At 38.5% G+C, this 19,997-nt stretch overlaps 1 protein-coding gene across 7 annotated transcripts in view; it reads right to left on the bottom strand.

Annotated features, from left to right (window-relative positions):
* PDS5B (PDS5 cohesin associated factor B) overlaps positions 1 to 19,602 on the bottom strand; it is a 185,095-nt gene extending 165,493 nt beyond the window's left edge. For 5 of the 7 annotated variants that reach the window (XM_025996769.2, XM_025996770.2, XM_025996771.2 and 2 more), the window contains exon 1: positions 19,367 to 19,564. The gene's annotated coding sequence lies outside the window, so the exon portion shown is untranslated. Of the gene's footprint in view, positions 1 to 19,366 lie in introns of all 7 variants that reach the window. The other 2 variants (XM_025996773.2, XM_025996768.2) reach the window with 2 other exon arrangements.
* Positions 19,603 to 19,997: the final 395 nt, after the last annotated feature.

Genomic DNA, 19,997 nt, shown 5'->3' with positions numbered 1-19,997 from the left:
TAAAATAAAATAAAATAAAATAAAATAAAATAAAATAAAATAAAATAAAATAAATTCTGGATAGAATACTTAATTTTAAAAATGATTTGAAGGCCAAAAAAAAAAAAAAAAAAAAAGGCAACTAAGAACCGGTAGAAACTGAGAGATTTGACCACTGAAAGAACAGAAGTACACCAGGTTCAAATTTATACGGCTTTTCCCCTTTTCCCAGCTTTTCCACCGCTAGTCTGTAGTAACACAAGTCCAGTAGACCATAAACAGATAGCTGTAGTTTTACTCAAGTTCATGGCCACAGAGTGGCTGGAAACTCAGAGGAAATTCAGTAAAAGAGTGAGCCACAACAGGGGAAGCCTCAAAAACTAATATAAACTCCTTCAAATTCTTCAAGGACCCTTGAACTGTGTATGCTTAAGAAAGATTACAAGGAACCCAGTAAAAAACGACTGGGAAGTTCGAATAATTCAGCAGCAATATCAGCTGTTTCCCACTGCAGAGACATAAGCCTGGAGTTTGAATCCAGCCAAGTGACACGGCATTAGAAAACACCTCAGGCTTTCAATAGACCCATCTTAAAGCGTAAGACCAAGCCACCACAAGTTCCAGATGATCAGCCAGCAATTTAATCATACTCAAAGAAAAATGGAGAATTTAGAAATGATATATTATCCACATTGTTCACTCTATAATTACAACTTTCTAGACATAAAAATAAGCAGGAAAGGGACACCTGGGTGGCTTAGTGGTTGAGTGTCTGCGTTCGGCTCAGGGCATGATCCTGGGGTCCTGGGATCGAGTCCCACATCGGCTCCCCATTGGGAGCCTGCTTCTCCCTCTATGTCTCTATCTGTGTCTCTCATGAATAAAAAAATAAAATTCAGAAAAAAAAGGAAAATCTGACATATTATGAAAGGTAGAAAAAAGCAGCTAACAGAAGACCACAAAATAATTCAGATGAGTGAACTAACAAAAAAGGACGTTAGAGCTACTACAAATATGTTGAAAGACTTAATGGAGGACAGGGTCACAATGAGAGATCTCCACAGATAAATGGAAATACTTAAAAAAAAAAAAAAAAAAAAAAGAACCAAGATACTATAACTGAAGGATATATTATTTTAAAATGGGTGTAAAAACACCAACACCCCCATAATTACTGCAGCATTGTTCACACTAACCAAGACAGAGCAACAATCCAAGTGCCTACCAACTGGTGAATTGATAAGGCTATATTATATATATGTGAGATAACACAGTCAAGAGAAAGGATATCTTGCCATTTGCAACAACACAGATGCAACTTGAGGGCATTGTGCTGAGTGAAATGAATCAAAAATAGATACTGTATGGTCTCACTTATATGTGAAATGTGAAATACATCCCATAGAGAGTAAGTTGGTGGCTGACAGGGGCTAAGGTGTGGAGAAAAACGGGAAGACTTTGTTAGAGTAAAAACTTTCAGTTATAAGATGAAAAAGTTCTAACAATCTAATGTACAGCATGGTGACTACAATTAACAATACTGTATTGTGTACTTTAAAGTTGCTGGGAGTAAATCTCAAATATTTTCACAACACACACACAGTGTTAGCTATGTGAGGTGATAGATGTGTTAACTAACCTTATTGTGATCATTTCACAATATATACAAATACCAAAATGTCACACTATACAACACCTTAAGCTTACACAATGTTATTTGTCAATTATAGCTCAATAGAGCTAATAAATAAATAAATATATGTATAAATAAATAAATAACAGGGGGGCAGGTAGGCTTCAAAACATATTAGAAACAACGTAAAAAGGGTTAGTGACCTTGAAGACAGATCAGTAAAAATTATTCAATCTAAAGAACTGAGAGAAAAAGATTTTTAAAAAGTTAACAGAGATTCAAAAATCTGTAGTACAATATTAAACAGAGGAATGAGAATCTCAAGAAGAGAGAATGAGATAGAAAACATTTTTAAATAATAGTTAAAATGCCTTATGTTTGGTGAAAAATATCAACTGACAAATCAAATAAGCTCAGCAAATTCTAAGAATACCAAAAAAAAAAAAAAAGGAAAAGAAAAAATATAAACCAAATTACTGAAAATCAAAGACACACTGGAAACCAAAAAACAATATACATCTTTAAAGTGATTAAAAAAGACTATAAACAGAGTCTATACCAAGCAAAAATATTCTTGAAGCTAAGACATCCAACTAAATGAAAGCTAAACCTAAAATAAAAAAAAGCTAAACCTATGCATTACGCAGTGTTAAAGTTCTTCAAACTAAAGAGAAATAACAGATTTGAAAATCAGATCTGCACACGCACAAAAAAGGAAAATCTGAAATAATATAGATACACAGAAAAAACTTACATTTCTCTAAAGTTCTTTATTAAAGGTGGCTGACTAAAACAAAAATAGCATTGTGCTAAAGCAAAAAAATAACACACCAATGACACAAAGGTTAAATGTAATTACACTTTATATGGTTCTTTCATTCTACATGAAATAGCATAATCTTAATACTACATAAGACGTAAAAGGTAATTGTGAATGCTGTAATCCCTACCGCAACTAAAAAACTACCATGCAGTTTAGCTTTAAAACCCAATAGACCATTTAAAATAGACTACTAAAAAACATTTAACTTGGGGCACCTGGGTGACTCAGTCAGTTAAGCATCTGACTGTGGCTTGGTCATGATCCCAGAGTCCTGGCATCGCCCTGTGTCAGGTTCCCCACTCACTGGGAAGTCTGCTTGCCCCTCTCCCTTTATCCCTTCCTCCGCCTACATGCACCCACAGGCTCTCTTCCTCTCTCTCACAAACAAAATCTTCAAAAAAAAAAAATAAATAAATAACATAAAAAGTAGCAGTAAAGAAGAAACAAAAGAAAAACAGATTAAATATAACACACATGGCAAATTACAGACTTAAATCCAACTATATAAATATCACACATAACATTACCAAAAACTCTCCACTCAAAGCTATTGTTAAGTTTAAAAAATGAAAGAATGAGATCTTCCCATTTGCTAAAACATGGAAAAAAAACAAGCAAACATGGGCGCCAAGTAAAATAAGTCAGAGAAAGACAAATGCCAAACGGTTTCACTTATATGTGGCACCTAAAACACAAAGTAAACAAACAAGTAAACAGAAAGCAGTAACAGATCCATAAATACAGAGAACTGATGGTTGCCAAAGGGGTGGCAGGTGAGGGGATATGGCAAAAAGGGTAAAGGAGACTGGAAGATACAGGCTTCCAATTATGGATCAAATAAAGGACAGAGATAAAAGGCACAGCATAGGAAATGTAATTTTTGGTACTGTAACAGCGTTATATGGTGACAGGTAACTATACTCATAGTGAGTATATGTGAGTGACTTGCCAGACAACCATGTTGTACATTTGAAACTAATGTAACATTGTGTGTAAATTACAACAATAAAGAGAAACTTTTAAAAAAGGAAAAGAAGGGATCCCTGAGTGGCTCAGCAGTTTAGCCCCTGCCTTCTGCCCAGGGCGTGATCCTAGACTCCCAGGATCAAGTCCCACATTGGGCTTCTTGCATGGAACCTGCTCCTCCCTCTCCCGTGTCTCTGCTTCTCTCTGTGTGTGTGTCTCTCTGAGTAAATGAATAAAGTCTTTAAAAAAAAAAAAAAAGGAAAAGAAAACCCATTAAAAACATGCTGTATATAAAAGATGCACTTTCAAAACAAAAACACAAATCAGATTAAAAGTATAATAAAAAATTATACATCATGAATGTAAGTAGTAAACATAAAAGAAGTGGCATGGGTACGATATCAGAAAATAACTTCAGTAAAGGAGAATTATCAAAAGTTAAGAAGATCAACTCATCCAGAAGACACACCAATACTAAATAAGAATGTACCAAATATCAGAGAGCATGAGGCAAAAACTGCATTAAGAAAATATATGAAGCAAAAACTGATTAAATTACAAGAAGAAATGAACAAATCTAGTTATAGTTGGAAGTTTTAATACCCCTCTCTCAACAGTTAAAATGGATAAAAAATAATCTGTAGACATATAGATGAGGGCAGATCCATAGCCTTCTGCCTGCCTTTATAAATAAAGTTTTATTAGAATATTGCCATGCCCTTTCATTTACATATTGCCATGCCGCTTTTGCATTATAATGAGGGAATAATGAGGGAATGAGGGAATAACTACCAGAAAGGCTATAATTCTCAAAACCTAAAATACTTCCTATAAAGCCCAACAGAAAATGATTTTCTGATCCTAATATAGATGAACACTATTCTCCAATTTGACTCAATTGTAATGAGACCATATGCTGCACCATAAATTAAGTCTCAAATTTCAGGACAGAAATCTTAAGAGTATGTTCTCTGGCCACAACAGAATTATATTAGCAATCAACTATAAGTTATTTATGAAAACTCAAAATATCTGGAAATTGAGCAACACATTCCTAAATAATCCATGAGTCAAGGAAATTAGAAATTTTTAACTGATAACTAAAATCTAATATATAAACATATGATACGTAGTTAAACAATGCTTAAAGAAGAAATTATAGCTTTAAGTGCTTGTATTTAAAAAGAAAATTTTAAATTTAAATTTCTAAATTCCCACATTAAGAAGCTAGAAAAAAAATTAAGCTGACAGAAAAAAGAGTAAAGGAATTATCAAGATAAAACCAGAAGCCAATCAATATAAATCACTGAAGCCAAAAACTGAAAAAAAGAAAATTGCTAAGACCTAGCAAGAATGACCAAGAAACGAAGTAAAATAAAAACTACCAACATTAGGAATAAAAGAATGATCACTACAGATCCTATCGGCATTACAAGGATCAGAACGATCACAATGGAAAATTATAAATTTTATGCCAAGAGATTTGGTGACTTATACTGAAAAACATAAAATAGGAAATCTGTATAACCATATATTAACTAAAGAATCAAAATATTATCAAAAACTTCCCTCTACACACACATCAAAAAACCCTTCCATGCTTAGTTAACATTAAAGACGTATCAATCTTATAAAAACTATTTCTGAATACAGTAGAGGAAATCCTCCAAGAATTTTAAAAGCTGGCACATCCATGCTTCCAAAAAGCATTACAAACCACATTTCTCATAAACATAGACACTAAAATCCCTAAAAAACAAAACACAAATCCAGAAACAGATAAATGGACTATAATTCATCATGATCAAACAAGGTTATCCCAGGGTTGCCAGACTGGTTTCACTTTAAAAAAAAAAAAAAAAAATTCAGTAAGAATCTTTCACTAGAATAACATAATAAAAAAATAAAATCCATACAATCTCAATAAATACAACAAAAGCGAACATTTGACAAAATTCAATATCCTTTCATAATTTAAAAAAATCTCAATAAAAAAGGAAATATTGTCCATCTGACTTTTTTTAACCTACAAAAAAACCTACTGCTGACATCATATTTTATGATACAAGACAATGTTTTTTTTGTTTTGTTTTTTTTTATGATAGTCACAGAGAGAGAGAGAGAAGCAGAGACACAGGCAGAGGGAGAAGCAGGCTCCATGCACCGGGAGCCCGACGTGGGATTCGATCCCGGGTCTCCAGGATCGCGCCCTGGGCCAAAGGCAGGCGCCAAACCGCTGCGCCACCCAGGGATCCCAAGACAATGTTTTTCCCTTAAGATCAAGAACAAGACAAGGATGTCCATTCTCTCTTGCTCTTTAACATTAGATTGAAGATGTGAGACAGCGCAATAAGATAAGACAAAGAAAAAGCTTGTAAGATGAGCAAAGGAGGGAATAAAACTGCCTTATTCACAAATGATATGGCTATCTTTCTAAAGAAAATCCTTAAAAAATATACAAGAAGACTATTAGAACTAAATGAATTTAAATTAAACAAATTTGAAGTAACTATTACTTTTCTATATAAAGGAAAAAGCTGAAAAGGACACTTACAAAATTTTCATTTATAATAGCATTCAGTCTTTAGGAGTAAATTTAACATGCAAAATCTCTACAAAGAACACTAAAATATTATTTACTGCACGCATATAGGTACACTAACATAACATTACCATATTATAATTGATGTTAACATATTAATACATAAAAATCCATTTCAGAAAGTTGTTATAAAGATCTTCTATATATACAGATATATGTATGTATATAAATACATATCTTTACAGTATATGTTAAAGATGACCTAAATAAGAGAAAAGTTATATAACTGTATTAATAATTGCTGTGTAAAAAACTACCCCAAAACTTAGCAGCTGAAAACAACATTTATTATCTCAGTCTCTCAAGGTCAGGAATCCAGGAGCAGCTTAGCTGGTGGGTTTGGTTTGAGGGTCTCTCATGAGGTTGCAGCCAAATAGGTAGGTACACAGTCCTACCTATTTAGGATCTTCTAGAGGATCTTCTAAGCTCACACTCAAGGCTAGTCACAGAAGGCCTCAGGATGACTAGAAGATCTTCTAAGCTCACACTCAAGGCTAGAGGATCTTCTAAGACTCACATCAAGGCTACTCTAAGCTCACACTCAAGGCTACTCACAGAAGGCCTCAGTTCTCTGTCATGGAGATGTTAGGAGACAATACCCCATGGGAGTCTTGGGTTTCTGCAAATCTTGCAACTGAGAATCGAGTGCCCTTTGTTCTATACTATCTTTCGGAGATATCTATAAAGAGAACAGACTTAGAAGACAAAGCCCATCCACAAAAAGCAGGTATGCTTACCACACATTAAAAAGTATCCAGGTTTCCTGTGTTCAGGGTTCCTCTCCTGAAATACAATCTGCTGCGTAAGTGGGTGTCAACTGGCCCTCTTCATGTTACCAGGTACGAAATTGAGCTCAAGAAATTGGTGCAAAGGGATCCCTGGGTGGCTCAGCGGTTTAGCGCCTGCCTTCGGCCCAGGGTATGACCCTGGAGTCCCGGGATCGAATCCCACATCGGGCTCCCTGCATGGAGCCTGCTTCTCCTTCTGCCTGTGTCTTTGCTTCTCTCCCTCTCTGTCTCTCATGAATAAATAAATAAAATCTTTAAAAAAAAAAAAAAAAGGAACTGTTGCAAAAACACTGATACCCTAGCTACTACTACATAGCACATTAGTGACAGTAAACAGTCTTTCGACTCTGACCCAAGGGCCCCATGTCCACTTCTATTAACATCCATGAAACTGAAGTAAGCTAACTTGTTAGCTTTCAAGTTGGGTAAAATCTCAGACCTTTCACAGTCTTGACAGTGAATCTCTCCACAATATGATTTCTGGTTTCTTCTACAGTGAGCGATGAAAGAGGAAAAAAAGAGACCAGTAACAAGCCACTGTATCTTTTTAAACCTAATTTTAGAAGTGATATACCATCATTTATACCATATTCTATTGGTCACACATATCAACCTTAGTAAAATGTGGAAGGTAGCTATGAAAAGGGTAAAAATATCAGGAGACAGGGATAAATGGGAACCATGTTAGAAATATTACTCTAGGTCATTTTTCCACTATATGTATCTCTAGAGCAACAAAATCCCAATCAACATCCCAAAAGGCTTTTTTTAACAGAAACAGGCTGATTTTAAAATTTATATGGAAACACAAAGAAACTAGGTTGGGCAAACAATATTGGAAGATTCACACTATTTGACTCCAAATCTTATGGTAATAGAGACAATATGAAACTGGCATAAAAGAAACAGATAAATAAAACAGAACTGAGTCCAGTTATAGATCTATACAAGTAAGTTCGAAGGACTCTGAACAAAACCACAAAAGCCATTCACTGCAGGAAAGGGTTTTTTCAAGCAATGATTTGGAATTGGATAAATGTATTTTTTTTAATATTTTATTTATTTATTCATGAGAGACACAGGCAACAGGAGAAGCAGGCTCCATGCAGGGAGCCTGATGTGGGACTCGATCCTGGGACTCCAGGATCAGGCCCTGGGCTGAAGGCGGAGCTAAACTGCTGAGCCACCAGGGCTGCCTGATAAATGCATTTTTAAAAATGAACCTCAACCCCCTATTTCATCATACGTAATAATTCAAGATGGATCATAGCCCTATATGTAAAAGTTAAGACTATGAAACTTCTAACAGAAAACACAGGAAGTTATTTTCATGACTTTTGGAGAGGCAAAGGCTTCTTACAACTAAAAAAGCATAAGCTATTAAAGAAAAAAGTTGATTAGACTTCATCAAAATACACTATTATGGAAAAGAACTGAGAAACTGAGAAAAAATATTCAGCACACCAATGTGACAAAGAACTTGTATCCAAACTATATTAAGAATTCTTGCACATCAATAATAAAAAGGTAACCAATTTTTTAATGTGCAGATAATTTGAAAATGCATTCAGAAAACAAAATACACTATCAATACTGATATGAAAAATTGCCCAACATCATTAGCCACTAAGGAAATCCAAAATAAAACTACAGTGAGAAACCATTTCAAAAAAAAGAAAGAAAGAAACCATTTCAAATCAAATAAAATGTCTAAAATGAGTAAGACTGATTGATTATCCAAAGGTTTGCAAGAATGTAGAATCTCATACAGTGGAAAATTACTTTAAAAAACTATGTGGAAGTTTCTTATATAGTTGAACACACATCTGCCTATAAACTCATAATTCCATTCCTAGATATTTACTCAAAAAAAAAAAAAAAAGAAAGCAACTGTTTGTATGAAGATCCATATAGGCCTTATTCTTAATGGTAAAAAACTGGAAATTCAAATGTCCGTCAACAGAAGAAAAGATAAACTTTGGTATATTGATCAATGAAATTCACTTCAGCAATAAAAAAAAAATATTTGATACTTTCAACTTCATGAATAAATTGAGATATAGATGTTCAGCCAAAGAAGCTAGGTTAGGTGCTTCTTTGGACACACTGTATGAAGACAGAACAAAGCTCATCTATGGTGTTAGAAATCAGAGTGCTTGGGGGAGAGGGAATTGAATGGAAAAGGAAAATGAAGAAACTTTCTGGGAGGACAAAATGCTCAATATCTCCTTTTGGGTAATGGTTACATGGATATAATTGTCACAACTCAAAGTGAGTACCTAAGATCTGTACATTTTATTGTATTTAGTTTACATCCTGACACAAATCAAAAACTGACTTAAAAAAAAAAAGAATCTGTGAGCTCACTGTATTAATTTTCCTTTTTTTCTCCTAATCTTGAGTGGTCCAGATACATATTTAGAGTGTGTGTACATACACACTAAATACTATCTACTATGTGCTAAAAAACTATGCTAGGTTCCAAAATAAGTAAAAGTTCATGCACTCAAAGGTTAACCATCTAGGGCAAGAAACACACTTAAATAACACATAACATGAGGGTTTCCATTATAGAGCTATACAGAGGGTCTTGTGAGAAGGAGAAAAAATCCACCACATATTGCCCAAATGAAGAGTCAGGTATCAGAAAACCCTATTAGGTGGGTGATGAAAAGCAAGAATCTGGACAGGTGGACAAGCAGGAATGGATCATTTCAAGCAGAGAAATATATATATGCATACAAAGACTTAGGACAAAGGGTCTAACACAATAGGAAGCAAAGAGCAGTTCAATGTTTTTTGGAGTTCAGAGCCCAAGACATAGTGACAGGAAAACCTGGGATGGTAGGTAGGTAGGTACCATGCCAATACTAAGGTATTTGGATTACAGAGAACTTGAAGAGCCACTGAATAGTTTTTAAGCAAGGAAATGGCACATTCAAATTTGTGATTAAAACTATCACTCCATTAACAGTATAAGAAATAGCCTAGAAGGGAGTGAAAGTGGAAGCAGACAGACCTGTCAGAAGACAAATGCAGACAAATGAGCAAGTCGTGTTTACTTTTAGTAAACCAATGGCACATGGACTGAAGAGAAATTTAAGAATTCCCAAATGAACAGAAAAAGTGAATGAATTTAAGATCAGACAGTTCACAGGAAAAAAAAAATAACAATAAAGATGGCCCTTAACCATGTGAAAGACACTCAGCTTTACTTGTAAGAGAAACATTAATTAAAAATACACTGAGATACCATTTTTCACCTATCATGCTGGCAAAAATCCAAAAAGTTTGATTATATGCTGTGTTGGCCAGGATATAGGGTAACAAGTATTCTCATATACACATTACTGTTATTACCTCTATGAAACACAATTTAACAACATCTATCAAAATTATAACAGCTATATATCTTTGACCAAGCAATTCCACTTCTAGGAATTTATCCTACAGACACACCTGCATAGTACAAAAATGATATATGTACAATGTTGCTAAATGCAGAATTTTTGTAACAGTAAAAACTGGAAAAAATCCAGCTGTCCATCAGTGGGCTTTATAGGAAAATTATTTTACATTACTGTATAATGATAACTAATATTTTAAACTACCAGTTAAACTGTAGATCATAGGTAAAAATGAACACTCTGCAGCTGTCAAGAGAAGGATAGTAGGGAGAATGCACAACCACTAGCACTTTATACTTAATAAGATCTCCAGGGTATATTAAGTGGAAAAAGTAAAAGACAAAGCAGTTAGTTTCCAACATCGATGTAAAACATTTGGGGAGGGAGGGGTAGGTGGGAGGGAGTATGGAGAGGAGAGATAAGATAAACATATTTGTAATGGCTGTATTTTTTAAATCCCCAAAAGGATGTAGAAGAAATCAGTACATTAGTAAACTATTGTAAGAATTTGGGAACTCCACAGATGGGAAGAGATGAGAAGGATGAGAAATTTCTGATTGTGTATCTTTTTTCCTCTTTTTGCTGTTTCACTTTTGAAGTACTAATGTACATACAGTATTTAAGAAAAATACTTTGAATGAAAATGCAGTATCAGAATCAACAGGATTTGATAACTCATTTGACAGGAAAAGTAAAGAAGGAGGGATCAAGTTGTCTCTCATCTCTCTGACTTGATAACAAATCTAGTCATTCCTTACAATTTATTGAAAAACAGAGAGAGAGAGAGAGATCTGTGTTATTAACCAAGATAGGATGTTAAAGGGTAGAGGAAGGCTGCTCAGTTTTTAACACATTTTACTGGAGATATTGTGTCCTATACAGTACTACACTAGAAAAAGACCGCAGGAAATTTAAGAGAGGGGTCAGGGATATAATTAGTAGAGCCTTGAAGAATAAAACATTTATATCAGCCTAACTTATCTACAAATTATTTGTCCTATAAACTCAAACCAGAAAATAAACTAAAAATGAAATTAATTCAAAGAGACAGAATAAGGCCACATAAACACATCCTTTTCTCACAAAGTTCTCACTAAAATCTTATTTAATACATTTAATTTCCCAAATTCACAACAGATTAGAAAATTCAAAAAAGACCATGGGTGTTAACCACCAGAGGCAATTATTTGGCAGCAGCATGAAGCAGCAAAAAATAATGATGATACTACCAATATGCCAAAAAGTACAGCATTCTTGAAGTGCTCTTCATAGAAGTCAAAAGTCTCATGTTTTACCATCTAAGACTTGGCCAAAATAATCCCCCTTTCAAGAAGTTTTTCACACTTCCCTTACTCTCAGCCTAACAGGATTAATCAATTTTCTTTTATCAAATTACCAATTTCAGACATTTTGTTTACACCTTTCTGAAAACTCTGTATTCTGCCATTTTTAATTATTTTGTAATTATAGCTGGTTTTTATACTATCAGTCTTCTTCTTCCTACCTGAATATACATCTCATAATTGACAAAATATTTCACCTATTTCTGAGCACAAATTTCTTTCACAGTATAGTATGCAAATATCCATTTAACAATTAACCATCTTTGCCTTTTCTAAAGTGATGTGAATGGGCTTTGCCACAAATACAGTATCCCTGAACCAACTTAAAATAGTGTTTTATTGCGTACTTAACAACTTAAGCATCCAGGTAAACATTTGGTCTGGCTTATCCCCCCCACCCCCGCCCCGCAAAAAAAAAAAAAAAAAAACCAACGAGACAAGTAGTAATAGGGAGTGACAGCTATCTCTTTCATGGAAGATAAAAGTGTTCTAAAATCAGAGTGTGATGATAGTTGCATAAACCTGTGAATGTACTAGAGAAGAAATAATTGTACACCTTCAATGAATGAATTGTACTGCATGTGAATTATAGCTGAATTAAGCTGTTTAAATGTAAGGTATGTGCTATTATCCTCATCTTACAGAATAAGAAACAAAGACTTAACAAAATCAGGTAATTTGCCCATGGTGACATAGCTAGCTAGTGATGGAGAAAGAATAAAAACCTAAGCAGTCTTCACTCTAAGTTTGTATCTTTAACTAAGCTCTTCTGCCTTCCTTAGAAAGGGCTTCATTCATCAAGCATTACCTCTAATGCCTACATATGCTCCTACTGCTGCTGAAGGAAAAAATGCTAGAGATCTTCCAAACTCCAACTAGAACTGCAAAGACTTTACCCAGTTAGATTACATCATAAAGGTACAGGAAAAGGAAAGTCAAAAGCTGAAAAGAAAGCTACCAAAGAGATCAAGAAAACAAAAAGGTACTCAAGACTTACATTTCAAAGCTTGCCATTCTGAGCAAAAGACTACATGAAACACATGAAATAGCTTGATGGCTTCTATCAAAGTTGGTGGGCAGGACTAATTTGGCTGAGCTGCGGTGAATTACAGGCTTCCTGGACTGGTTTTACGTAGACCAGGCTTCTCAACCTTGGCACTATTTTGACAGATTGGCACAAAAACTATTGTGGAGGGCTGCCCTACACAGTAGGATGCTTAGCATCATTCCTGGCCTCTCCCCACTAGATGCCAGTAGCACCACTGCCCCCTCTCCCCTCAGTTATGATAGCCAAAATGTCTCCAGATGTTGCTCAATGTTCTGGTGAGCGGCACTGGGGAGAGAGGCAGTGTCCTAAACCCTACATTTGAGAACCACTGGTCAAGACTGAAGGTAATGATGCAAAAGGGACAGCTATCTGACGTTAACTAGTGAAATGATAACTGGAGACAGACAAGAACTTTTTTTTTTTAAAACAGTTTTATTGAGGTACTCTGACCTACAAAAGTTGTATATATTTAAGGTATACAACCTGATATTTTGATACTATACATATGCATTGTGAAGAAATAGCCACAATCAAGTTAATCAACATCACCTCTACATAGTGAAGGAGCCAGAGGAAGGGGACAGACAAGAGCCCTTTAAAACAATCCCCTCCCAAGACTACAAGGAAAAATTTCACTTCAGTTAAAAACAAAACAAAAATATGAAGCTGAGGATGAGGGTAATATGTAGAGATTAAATAGGTAACCTATGTAGTCATGTCAAAATCCCCAGATTTCTATACAGTTCAGCCTCTGACACTACAGTAGAAATATTAACTATGGAGAAGTACTACTAAACATCAGATAATAGATGTAAAGGATGTTAGAAATGAGAAGTGCTCCCTTTAATTTGTTTGAGGCAAATTCAGTTTCCCTTATAATTAAAACTAAGTGTCCCTCATCTCTGGAGGAACTATCGAAATAACAAGGTCAAGGCTACCACCCCTGCCAGGGAAGAGGAGCAAACCAAATGACAGTATAAATAAAAATGAAATGACAGTTGAGGGGCGAAGGGGGGAATAGTGAGACAAGAGAAACATACAGAAGACTGAGATGACCCTATACAAAATTTATTTGTCTAAATAAATGACTCTCAAATCTCCCTGGCTGCCTTTATGTATCTTGCTAACACCAAGTTAAGGGCTTTCAATTCCCCAGTGTTGCACTTGGTAGTTCAAAGTCTAGCACTGTAGTCCCTCTGGTCAAAGCAATGCACCCCTCAAGGTGCCACAGGCTCTAAGATATCATCCCTCTTTAAAAGCTGCACCTCTCTCAGGTCATTTTAGATTGGGGGAGGGGGGGAGTCAAGCAAATTAAGCTACTTAATCTACAGTATGTTCCACAAGTAACCTCTGCCCAATAAGCATATCAAGGAAAAAAAGTTTACCCTCACTTGTAATCACAGAAATGCAAACCCAAAACAAGATAAAAATTTCACATCAAATTGGCAAAAAGCATACAATAAAGTCCAATGTTGGTGAACATGTAACATGCATACTCATACCACAGGTGAGTGTGAACTATTACAACCTAATTATCGCTCAAAAGGAGTCAGAAAAAAAAATATTAAATATCTATATAACAAAATATTTTAGGGGCACCTGGGTGGCTCTATTAAGTGTCTGCCTTCAGCTCAGGTCATGATCCCAGGGTCCTGGGATGGAGCCCCATGTCCCTGCTAAGCAGGGAGCCTCCTCCTTCCTCTCCCTCTGATCCTTCCAGCCCCGTTTGTGCGTGTACAAGTGCACCTTCCAACAAAATCTTATGAAAGATGAACAAAATATTCTAATCATTTTTAATTATTTATTTATTCATGAAACAGAGAGAGAGAGAGGCAGAGACACAGGCAGAGGGAGAAGCAGGCTCTGTGCAGGGAGCCCGATGTAGGACTCAATCCCGGGTCTCCAGGATCACGCCCTGCACTGAAGGCTGGCGCTAAACTGCTGAGCCACCCAGGGATCCCCTCTAATCATTTTTAATTATGTTACTCTAAATGCGCCAATATGAAAACACCTCTGACAATAACTAGGCAAAATGTAAACTGCAGTTTTAGAAAAGGTAAACAGTACAATACTGTTTGTATAAATTTTTTGAAAAGTAAACTTTCTGCAAACTGTTAACAGTGGATTGCCTTTTGGTGGAAAAGGAAAAATAGCTTTTAATTTTCTGTACCATGAGAATGTTTTTATCATATACACGCATTAACTTCTAACTTAAAACATACAATTACTTAAAGTCCTCTAATCCCCACAACCTTACCACTATTCTTACCATCAACTGTCCACACATTCCCCCCTCCTTCATCTCAGTATCTAAAAGTTGACTAAAACTAAACTTGCCTGACAGGAATTTCAGCTACTAGAGAATATATTTTGGAAATATATTTTGGACATATATTTGAGGTTTTTCTTTAAAAAAAATCTCTTCAAAAAAAAAAAAATCTCTTCACTCTAAAAAACCTCTGAGCTGGAAAAAAAAAAAAAAAAAGAGAGAGAGAGAGGGAGAGAAAAAAAGATTTCCTACACTGCCCCAAAAACCATAAACTCTCATTTCCTATCGGGCCCCTAACCCTCCTCTCCTAGAGAGAGGTACTGCTTATGGTTATAATATCCTCCCCTTCTTCTAATAGTTGTATATGTAGTCTTGGCTAATTTCACTCTCCCACATAAAAAAAGAGCAATCTCAATTGTTACTGAAGAGGAGCAAGGCTTGCCCCTTGCAGAATTACTTAACAAGATGGCAAGGATCTTACCATCTGGTTTTCTCAGCTCTCACCACCTTGATGCAGATGGCCAATCACTACTCTAAACTTCTATAGGGCAAGATCTCAGTCCTTTTACAAGATCATCTCTGGTACTCTATGTGTATGGAAACTTAATATTTGTTCATTTCACCTGAATCAGGTTAGAGCATTTGTCAAAGGGAGAGGGAGGTTAGAAGAGTACTTCCAGGTTATGGCCCTTTAAAGATGCTTCCTGCTTTAATCAGTCTTCCTCCACTCTCCTTAGCCACTTATAAGTTTTACAACTAAACCAAGTACTTCTAATTACTGCTTATTCATGTCTAATTATTAGAACACAATAACTATTATGGATATTAATGGCTTAAGATTTACTTTAAACAACGAAATTTTGCTCACCTGAGTTCAGTCTTCATAATTCTCTCACTGTGCATGATCACCACCCCCATCAACTAAAAACAATCACAGTCTCAAAGCAGCAAACTTACCCTATTTTTGAATTACCGAGAAAGGATTAAAAATCTTTTCCACATAATGGGGGAAATGGTTATAATCATGTTCATAACATTATAATGTGAGGCAGAACTGACTTCCACATAAGAAGGAGTCAGAACTGCAAACCATTTGGCAGCTTCTTAAATACACTTAAAAAGTAAATACGTTCTAAGTATTTTTGGAATACTAATTTTTGGAATTAGTTTTTGAGGAATACTCAAACTAAACACAATTTTCTGTAAATAACTATTTGAATTGGAAGTGACAAATGGTTTGTATAGCAAACGGAGTTTAAAAGTTTAAAAAAAAAGTACACACTCATCACACATACATACATAACAAAGTCCAATACTAACCTCAAAATTACTCTGGTTTACAAGTTTCAGGAAAATAAATAAATGCCATGTCAAGTAACATTGCTCAATGGGAGATCAAGCAACTCCACAAGAGAAAGACACACAAAAGGTTATCTTCTAAGACAACTTAAGTGGATTGAATCCTGAATAAAATTATTAAAACCAACTCTGAAACAGATGGTTAACCTTGAAACTTTATTTCTTGACTGAATGAATTTAAAGAGAGGAGAAGGTAATGAAGAATAATATACTACCTGGTAGTAATTTTAAATATTACTTAAGTACTGAATTAAACAATACAGACCACAAAGAAGAGATTCTAAGCTTCCACAAGAAACCAAGAGTTACCCCAATTCCACCATGTGAATAGGACTGTGACTTTGGATAAATCAATTAAATAACAATCTGAACCTAATTTCTCATGCACATGGTGAATTGATGACCAGCTTTAAGTTTCCTAATAGCTAACACTGACAAAGGAAACACAAATGTATTCTTTTCTAACTTAAGTTATACACAGTACTCGTCATCCAAGCCAAATCACAGTTGAGTTCTGTTGTCGGCACACACGATCAAAAAAAAAAAGTAGCAATGAGGAAGCCAAAGGATAATCCTAATTCAAAGAGGGAGAAGCAGAAAAACACAGAAATTCCCAAAATATTCCACCCCCACCCCGCCCACCCACAAATTTCTAGGTGTATTTTACCATTTCATTCTTCATCAGGGCAAGTCTTGTCTGGCAAGGGTATCACATTATTTTAGGCTTAACAAATTATTGATAAAGCCATGTCCTCAAAATGTTAGTTACTCTTATGGTCTGTTAAAACTGCAGAACAATTTTTAAATTAAAAAATTAAAGCAACTTTCATTCTACAGCCAACTCAGACTACCTGTCAAATAAGCAACATTTCATGACATCTCATGACAACAATCACTATCATCACATTATCTCCTGTAATTCCTGGGAAAAATGAGGGGAAAAACAGACGTACCTAGACAAGAATAAAAGCAACATTAAAAATACAAAAGCTGCTGTGAAAACAAAGCTAATACAAGAATCTCAAAAAAATGAGAAAATAAGAAAGGGTGCAAAAGTTCTTAAAAAAAAAAAAAAGCCCAATCCAAACAGTACCCTGTCATTTAAAATATTCACACCTTAAAGTAACACCCACCAGCAAAAATGGTCATTTTCTAAACAAAAATTCACTACTTCAGCCACTGCAGTAATCAAAGAATGTCTAAAGTGCATCTTTTCTATATGTGAATTTGTAAATGTTTCAAAAGAACGTTACTGAATATGCATTTATAGTTTTTGAGAATAAATCCATCTTAACATAAGACGTCCCACGTTGAAACTTTCACCTACATATTCACCACTATAAATTTTAATTAGGTTTTCTGCTGTCACCAGGTGATACAAGATTAATTGTTCCACTACCCGACCTGCATACACTACAGGAATGCTCCTCTTACTGTCCCTAAAAGTGCTAGCATCTGACAAATGTAGTGCATAGATAAGAAGTGTCCTTTCTAGCCTTTATTTTGCTTAATACCACACTTCCGTAATTTTAACTATTCTTACTTAAGCACTACGTGAGTTAATATTTTTAAAATGCTCTAACTTGGAACTTTATGTACATGTGTTAGTTGGGAACAATGATTATGTCTATCCATTCAAGTTTTAAATAACTGTCCACAGCTCACCTCGTGTCCTGGCACACTTGAATTTTTAAAGTTTACCAGGAAGACGGTAGAAAGACTCCCAACTCACTCAAGACCGTATCCCAAAGTTTAGGAAACTATTTAAGAAGGGTAGGGTCGTTCAGGACAGCACTGCCCATCCATCATTTCATAATCAAAGTGTGCAAAGAGCGTTCACAGTACATTCTTCAAGGCAAAATAAAGGGCTCCCTTTTATTGGGTTGGTCAGGATTCTTAAAACGTGTGTTCAGAGAGTCGGGAACTGCCCTTTCGAGCCCTTCCCCGAGTTCCCACCGTGCCCGGGAAGGAAGGCAGCAACATGGCAAGTCCGAAGGCGAGGCACCGCATTTCAGGGCTCAGATTCATTCCTTCAAATAACTGTGCCTCTGCCTGGCGCAGCCTCAACGCATGAACCAAACAACATACAAGATCTTCCTTCTGACCAAAAACTTTTCAAGCGTCAGGAAGAACCCAGAGTGCAAATGTGTCCCCTATTTACAACTGCACGCCTCTTCCATTGTCATTCCGACTCCGAGGCTTCCTAGAGGAGAGCCGGAGCCCGGGAGCCCGGGAGTCGCCCGGGAGGAGTCCCTGCAGCCAGGGCCGAGCTCCTCCTCCGCCAGGTCCTCAGGTTCCCCCAGCACCAGCACCAGCACCAGCACCAGCACCAGCACCAGCTCCGAGAGCGCGGTGAGCGCGCTTTATCTCCCGCGACAGGCGAGTAACAGTGTAAAAATGTCACACTCCGGCAGCGGGTCCGCCGGCCCGGAGCAGAGGCCGGGCGGCGGGGCGGGGCGGGGCGGGGCGCGCGGGGACCCGCGGGGCGGCGGGGGCGCCCGAGGCCCCACGCCGCCGCCACCGCCGCCGCCGCCGCCGCCGCGGGCTCAGCCCCGACCCGCGCTCCCCACCCCTCGCCCGGAAGGGGGAAAACCCGCCAGCGGGAGGATTCAACAGGAGCACCGCGCCGCCCGCCTGCCGCCCGGGAAACAGCCGCCGGCCGGCCGGGACGCGGGGGGAGGGGCGGCGGCGGCGGCGGCGGCGGCGGCGGCGGCCGGGCTGCGGGGCGCGGACCCCCGCCCTCCCGCCCGCGCGCGCGCGCGCGCAAGGTCACCGCCCGCGCCCCGCCGCCGCCGCCGCCGCCGCCGCCGCGGGCGCCCCGACCGGGGCCAGGGCGGCAAGTTTAATTTCCCGAGGCTGTGACGGAGCCCGCGGCGTGGACGGAGCGCGCCGGCCGCGGGCCCTCCCCACCCCCACCCCCACCCCCAGCGCGGCCCCCGCCCCCGGCCCGCGCCCCGCTGCTCCCGGCCCGGGCCGCCGCCAGGCAGCAGCCGCTGCAGCCTCCGATGCCGGGAGGCGAGTCTCGGCTGGCAGACGGGCGGCGCTTGAGCCCCGCCACAGACACCGCCGCGGCGGCGGGCGCCGAAAAATGGAGCGCGGCGAGCAGAGGAGAGAGACATTTTCTTCCCGTTAACTGAATGGTTTCCTACCTCCGGGCTCCCGACTCGCGACTCCTCTCACTCCGCTGCTCTCCGGGCTCCGCCGCCGCCGCCGCATCCAATCGCCTCCTCCCCCCCTCCCCTTCCGCAGCCAGCCCGGCCGTTCCTCCTCCTCTCCGCTTCAAAATGGCGCCAAGCGCTCTTCGGCGGCTGCTCCAATCGAACCGCCGCGGACAGCACCCAGGGGCAGGCGGTGCGCGGCGTGGGGGCGCAGCGCCCCCTGCCGGCCAGACGGCCCCGGGCGCGCGCCCGCCGGCCCGCGGGGCTCCCGGCCGGCCCCGCCCCCGCGCGCGCCCGGCTCCGCCCCGCCGCGCGCACGCGCAGCCGCCCGGGCGCCGCCGCGGAGGCCGCGGAGGCCGCGGAGCTGTCAGTGCTTTCGCGGAAAACCATGTAAATTGTGACGTATCCCTAACTTTGGGGATGAAACTTCGGTATTTTTTAAGACACCGAAGTTGAATACTGATGCCGTGCCATGCAAATGAAATCAGAATTAACTACTTTGCTCTTTATTTGGTGACTCTTACCCAGTCGTCTCAAAATAGCGCAAAATAGGCTTTTTCTACGCCGTATTACGTGTCTACTTAATCCACAGCTTTCCCATTTTGAGGAGTTGGTTAAGCGC

This window comes from Vulpes vulpes, chromosome 9 (genome assembly GCF_048418805.1).
Source record: "Vulpes vulpes isolate BD-2025 chromosome 9, VulVul3, whole genome shotgun sequence".
NCBI lineage: Eukaryota > Metazoa > Chordata > Mammalia > Carnivora > Canidae > Vulpes > Vulpes vulpes.
The sequence above is the reverse complement of the archived record's forward strand: the minus strand, read 5'-3'. Positions and strand labels throughout refer to the sequence as shown.